The 6,958-nt window shown below is 49.4% G+C and overlaps 1 long non-coding RNA gene across 3 annotated transcripts in view; it reads right to left on the bottom strand.

Annotated features, from left to right (window-relative positions):
* Positions 1–1,504: 1,504 nt before the first annotated feature.
* The window catches only part of LOC144223451 (uncharacterized), a 6,826-nt gene continuing 1,372 nt past the window's right edge, over positions 1,505–6,958 (bottom strand). Inside the window, exons 2-4 of one of the 3 annotated variants that reach the window (XR_013332689.1) lie at positions 6,730–6,794; positions 4,385–4,520; positions 1,505–2,746 (exon numbers count right to left, since the gene is read on the bottom strand). This is a non-coding gene — a long non-coding RNA (uncharacterized LOC144223451). Of the gene's footprint in view, positions 2,747–4,384; positions 4,521–5,652; positions 6,129–6,729; positions 6,941–6,958 lie in introns of those variants that run through there. The other 2 variants (XR_013332688.1, XR_013332690.1) reach the window with 2 other exon arrangements.

Here is a 6,958-nt window from a genome sequence, read left to right on the forward strand (position 1 = left end):
ACCCAGGGGGAGTTGACCGTGTATGTCTCAGTCCAAGTCCAAAGGCTCCAAGACCCAGGAGCATTGATGGATGGGAGAAGGATGTCTGAGCTCAAAGAGAGTACAAATTTGCCTTCCTCCACCTTTCGTTCTATCCAGACCCCCCGTGGATTGGATGACGCAAGGCCACCCATACTGGTGACAATGACCTTTACTCAGTCTACCTATTCAAATGCTAATCTCTCCCAGAAAAGCCCTTACAGACCTGTACTAGCAGCTATCTTGGCATTCTTTAGCCCAGGCTGGTTGGTTGACTCATAAAATCAACCATCATGCCTGCCTTGTTCAAATGTGTCTTCCAGAGACAGAGCTGGGCTGGGCTGAGCTGGTACCACAGAAGGTTCTGGCACTCAGGCATGATCTAGTCCAGTCTTCTCCATGTATGGACATTCTCCTCCTAGTTCCAGACACATTTCACCCAAAGCCCTGGGCTCCATGCTCAGAGATAGGCAGGCAGGGTGCTTTGAATCTTATGGTCTCAGAGGGTTTGCACAGGAAGAGAGGAGCACAACCACTCTGCTGGAGAGAGGAGGGAGACTTTCTGGGAGGTAAATGGACGTCATATTTCAAGGCTTTGAAAATGTGTGCCCTCCCTGATAACTTTACTTGTAGAAGTGATGTAGAAATAAACAAGGATACAGATCAAGATCTAAGGAGAAGGCAGTTCATCATGGCATTATTTACAACAACAGAAAGTGGGGAACCTCAGTGACCAACAGTATTAATAAATTATTGCACAACCACGTAATAGCGTTTTTTTACAGCTGTTAAAATAGTTTTCTCAAAGAATGTTTGAGTCAATGGGAAATGTTCATGGTATATACCACAGGTTAAACAAAGGAGAATACGAAATTGCATATAGCCATTCAATCCGAAAGAATCCTGTGATGATGGAAATGTTGGGTGTCCATACTGTCCAATGTTGTAGCCCCTGGTCACATGTGACTACTAAGCACTTGAAATATTTGGCTGGGTGCCTAAGAAACTGAATTTTGAATTCTTTTTTTTCAATTTTGAATTCTAATGAATTTAAAATTTAAATTTAGGGGCACTTGGGTGGCTCAGTCCGTAGAGCATGCAACTCCAGATCTTAGGGTTGTGAGTTCAAGCCTCACTTTGGCAGTGGAGTCTACTTAAAAATTTTAAAATTAATTTTCATTTTGTTTATTTAAGTTTTAAAAACATTTATTTATTTTTGGGGTGCCTGGGTGGCTCAGTAGGTTAAGTGTCCGACTTCAGCTCAGGTTATGATCTCACAGTCTGTGGGTTCGAGCCACACGTTGGGCTCTGTGCTGACAGCTCAGAGCCTGGAGCTGCTTCAGATTCTGTGTCTCCCTCTCTCTCTGCCCCTCCCCCGCTCGCTCTCTATCTCTGTCTCTCAAAATGAAATAAAGACATAACATTTTTTTAAAAGGTAAGAGAAGTTTTTAAAAAATATTTATTTTTGAGAGAGAGAGAGAGAGACAGACAGACAGACAGAGACAGAGTGTGAGCAGGGGAAGGGCAGAGAGAGGGAGACAGAATCTGAAGCAGGCTCCAGACTCTGTGCTGTCAGCATAGAGCCCATCGTGGGGCTTGAATTCATGGACTCAGATCATGACCTGAGCCAAAGTCGGTCGCTTAACCAACTGAGCCACCCAGGTGCCCCTATTTATCAATAGCCATGTGTGGTCAGTAGGCTCTGTGTTGAGCCGCACAGGTCTAGTATAATTCCATCTGCCTTACGAAAAACTATGTAAAAACATGGGAAAACATCTGAAAGTATCCCAAAATGAAGATAGCAGTTTTCTCTGTTAGTCAGATGATGAGAGATTTAAATTCTGTTCAACTTTTCTGCTTTCGGCTTTTCCAACAATGAACAGCTTCCTTCTATAATCAGAAGGGAGAAGAGAGGGGAAAAGTCTGGTGCAGGCCCAGCTCGCATTGGCAGGAAGACCTGCGCCAGCTGGGCCAGTGGGAGCTGGGGAATCTGCCTCTCTCGGGGCTGGTTTTGACAGGAGTGTTCCGCCGCTGGTGGCTTGGGTCTTCTCCAAGCTGCAGGGCAACCTGGCTGGCACACGACACACTCAGCTTCGCTGGCGTGAGCACGTGCGTGTGTGCACGTGGGCCGCGCCGTCTGTCGCCGACCTGGCAGCAAAGCGCTGCCTCTTCAGCTGTGTTTGTTGGGACTTGGGTGGATTTTGTCGTGGGAATTTCTTGCTTGCTTCCCCAGGCCTTACGTCAGCTGCTTCTCCAAGTTGCTGATAACTTCACAGGGCTTCCCGCTCAGTTCTTTGCCGGCCTTCCAAAGACTTTCCAAAGGAGGATAAAGTTCCCGCAGGTGGGTCTCAGCAGACGGTGGCGAAGAAACCTGGGCTTACTCGTTACGGTGTGCTGACGCGGCAGGAATTTAGGAGTTTGAATTATTTGAAGTGGCAAGAATAAAGGAAGGTGGAATTCTCCTAAATGCATAGCTGGAGGCTTTTTTATTTTTAATAAGCAGGGAGGCAAGGAGCAGAGGTTCTCCAACTTCAGAGTGCATACGCACCACCTGACTGCTTGTCAGAAATGCAGATTCCTCGTGTTCGCTCCCTGAGATTAGTTCATCCTTCCTCTTTGTTTTATGGATGCAGAAATGGGGCAGAGGAGGCAGGGGGCCAAGCCATGTGCTCATGCAGGTCACTCTCCGATGGGCGAGTCTCACCAGATTACGCTGCCTCTAGGTCACCTGTGGTAGATGTTTGGCGTTAACATGCAAAAATGGGGTCTAACCAATTCTCACATCATCTGGTTGTCCTACGGTCCGATTCAGTTCTGTCACTGACTACCCAGAGTTGGCACAGACCCCCCCCGCCCCCCCCAAGATGCAAGGTTCAGTCACACAGGACTGCCCCCACTTCAGACGCCAGCTGAAAATGGGATGCGCAGACTACTCACACCCCTGCCCAGCCCACAAACACCCCCAAGAGGTTTGATAATTTGCCAGAACTCACAGGCTCAGGAAAGTGCTCTACTTATAGTTTGTTATAAATGATACAAGTGAAACGGATGAAGGTGGCCCCAAAGGGCACAGCGCAAGAGCCTGTGTGCCTGTTGAGTCGGGGTGCGCCACCCTCCCCGATACGTGGATGTGTCCCCCGACTCAGAAGCTCCCCAGACTTTCTGGTTGAGGTGTTTTTACCCAGGTCACATAACATAGGCACAATTGATTAAATCTCTGGCCTGAATGGACTCCATCTCTGGCCTCTCCTTCCTCCCCAGAGGTCCGGGGGATGGGGCTAAATGTTTTAAACCTCTAGCTGCAGGGGTGGTTTTGCGCTGGTGACCAGTCCCCATCTTGAAGTTATCTAGGGAATCTTCCATGAGCATACGAATTCCGAGGGTTTTAGGAACCCAGAACTGCACCCAAAACATTATTTTTTATTACACCACATGGGTGTAATAAAAACAATGGGTGTTTTGTGGAAAACGCTACCGGAATTGCAGAGACAAAAGAGGTATGTGCAGTGATGCTTATTCTCATCATGTCCAGCTCCAGCTGTCCGCAGCGCGCCTAAGGACACACATGGGTCATCTGAGACACTGCTGGTGTAGGAGGGCTGGGGGGGATGTGATTGGGAATGAGCAGAATCCCCTCCTTATGTCTGAGGACCTCACAGCCTCAAATTCAAAGTTCCCATAATGGAGCTCCATGGCAGAGCTGTGACAGAACTGTGAGGTCCGGCTGAAGACAACAGTAAAGATGAGGCAATTTTGGTGAAGCGTCCAGAACACAGAGGGTCAACCCTGCCCCAGACTCAGGGCCCCCAAGAGCTTCCAGACTTAAAAAAAAATGTCTTCCATTTGTCAGTCCTGGTGCCCCAAACACAGACAGGCTTAGGTTACGGCAGCGCAAAGATGTCAGGCGGAAGAGGTAAAGCCAGAGAGCCGGGCGGCAACGGTCCACACCGAGGAGCCTGCCCACGCCTCTCACAGCAGGCACCCACAGCAGCCCCGTGTCACAGTTGTGGCCCAAGGGCCACCAGGACAGCTCAGGACGCTGGGCGGAGCTTGAAAATGAACAGCTCCATATCTTCTACTAAAAAATCCACTCAGTGTCTGGTGTCTTCAAATTTTAAGCTCATTTATCTGGGTCAGGGACCATTTATTTGTATCTAACAAGTCAAGGCCTGCTGCAGCAGCTTTCTGGCATACGGCCTGTTTGTGTCCTGTGTGCATTGGTCAAGACCATGTGGGCAACGGGAAGGCTGACTCAGCATTCTCCAACCACTGGGCGTGCCGGGGGAGGGTACGGTGCAAGCACAGACCCCTCTCCCCTCCTAGCTGCCCACCCTGCTTTTCAGAGAAAGGCAAGTTGGGGGGGCACCTCTTAGTTCGCCTCAGTGAGTCACTGGTCTCGGGGGAGATGTTCCAGGAGCCATCTGGGAATATCATTCTGGAATGTAGGCTCATCATCACCGCAAACCCTGCATCCCTGAGCTGCCAATCCATTGGACATCTCTCTGTAAAATGAACCGGGTAATGCAAGTTTAAATGTGACCTTGTCTGGGGCGCCTGGGTGGCTCAGTCGGTTAAGTGGCTGACTTGGGCTCAGGTCACGATCTCACAGTTCGTGAGTTTGAGCCCTGCGTCGGGCTCTGTGCTGACAGCTCAGAGCCTGGACCTGCTTTGGGTTCTGTGTCTCCCCCTCTCTCTGACCCTCCCCTGCTCACACTCTGTGTCTCTCTCAAAAAAAAATAAACATTAAAAAATTTTTTTCTTAATGTGACCTTGTCTATTTAAGAAAATATGTCTTGAAATACGTTAGAAAATAAAGGTATCATGAATAATCTAAGAAACATCTGTGTCCTCACCTCCCAGTTCAAGATATAAAACCATATCTGTAAATGAAACTCCTTTTCTGTCTCTGATCATATAACCTTCCCTATCCCATGAGAGGTAACTGCTATGCTGAGGTTAGTGTCTATCACCCATTCATTATATATAATTATATTTATATGTATGTTATATATATAATTACATACTCTCCATATTTTGAACCAAGGTATAATATCTTTTGCAAGTTAAAATATGCTTTTGAGGTGAGATTCACCTTACATAAACCCGACAATTTTAAAGTATAAAATTCAGTGACATTCAGTGCATTTGCAGCTTTGGGCATCCACGACATGTTCACATTTTTGAAGTTGTATAATCGGGATCATACATTAGGAGTTCTGCTGGTTGCTTTTTGCATCAGCGCTGCCTATGAGGCTCATCCGTGCCGAGGCATGCAGCCCTCGTCGCTCGGCTCTCTGCTGTATGCCATTCCACCACGTGACTATTTCACACCTGATTCTTTCTCTGAACGGGCACCGTGTGGTGTCTAGGTTTTCATGATCCCCGACAAGCCTGCCTCCCTGTGCTGCTTCTCCAGGATGTCAACCTACAAATAAAGTTGCTATGTCGTGGGCTGAGAGCAGCTCCAGGTTAGACATCGCCAGAGTGTTCCTCAAAGTGCTAATTTATACTCACATAAGCCTGGCTGTCTTGGGGAGCTAGGGGCCAGGTGCACAATTACAGTAACTCAGCACTTGGATCGTGTGTACTTCCTTTACTAAACCACTGTGAGGTAGGCAGAGCAGGACTACTCACCTTTCTCGGCAACCTTCTGAACAAGGAATCTTGAGACTCAGAGGGACACCACCTGGGTCACGGCACAGTAGCACTGATTTCAGGTTAGAGGCAGGACAGGCAACCCCAATGTGTCAGACTAGGGTGGTGCTCTCCTTATGCCATGTTAATTTCTCCGTCCCCTCCCCCTGGCAGCCGCCTTGTACCTTACTTAAGCACAGATCACACAGTTTACCTCATCAGCTTTCTGAGGGAACAACACAATGAAAGCTCACTGGCAGACCATGGACAGGAGACCCTAAGAGAAGGTCTCTGTAGTTTGGGCCATTCCACGTGGCGGGAAGCAGGGCAGAATCTTCTGGACTGGAGTGCCTGGGTAGCTCTGTTGGTTAAGCGTTTGACTCTGGCTTTCGGCTCAGGTCATGATCTCAGTTTGTAAGATCGGGCCCCACATTGGTCTGCGCTGAAGACGCGAAGCCTGTTTGGGATTCTCTCTCTCTGCCCCTCCCCTGCTCGCATGCTCTCTCTCTCAAAATAAATAAAAACTTTAATAAGTAAATAGCTCATGAGAAATGAAAAGAATCTTCTGGACTTCCACATTCCATTTCCTTATTGTGGCCGAGTTGCCCGTGCACAAAGGTCGCATCTGACAGTACTTGGGGATCTAAGTTGCTTTAGGAGAGCAGAGAAAATGGCTTTGCAGCAAAGTTCGAGGTGGGAACTGCACACACCCAGGGAAGGAGGTACAGTGTGAGAGGCATTTACGATCCCTCGACTCTAAGGAACTGTCATCTGGGGACCCAGTCCCTCCTCCAGGCAGCACTCCGGAGGAGAGGGCAACGGGGTGTACCTTGCTTAGTGCTAGGTAAGTGTTGCCCTGGGGCAGAGCTTAGGCGTGAGGCGCACCCCCGCAGGGGCCTGTCTCAACACGGCCCGGGGGCGGGAGGGGGGGGTGTCTAGCGAGGCACCCCTCCCACTGCAGAAGGTGACGCACAACCGGAGGCCAAGGTGGGGTGCCCGCACCTGTCATGTGCTCCAGACACACACTTTTGGCACTGGGCTGGCCAGCTGCCATTTTCCGTCGGCAAGTGTCCTCACCTTTGGTTCTTCTTTCTCCTCGCTCTCTCCTTTCCAATCTGCATCTTCCAACAGCAGCTGGGATCCTGAAGGCGAGGAGGGGCCACTTAGCCTCGCTCTCCCCGCCCCCATTTTGCCCTTCAGTCACCAGATGTAGGTGTGGTGACAGGGGCCTGGCGGTGTGACCTCAGGCGGGTTTCCTCTTCTGAAAACCGTGGAGGATCCACAGAAGGCCCTGGAGGAAGGCCTG

The sequence above is a fragment of the Crocuta crocuta genome, unplaced genomic scaffold, assembly GCF_008692635.1.
Source record: "Crocuta crocuta isolate KB4526 unplaced genomic scaffold, BGI_CrCroc_1.0 scaffold61, whole genome shotgun sequence".
Taxonomy (NCBI): Eukaryota; Metazoa; Chordata; class Mammalia; order Carnivora; family Hyaenidae; genus Crocuta; species Crocuta crocuta.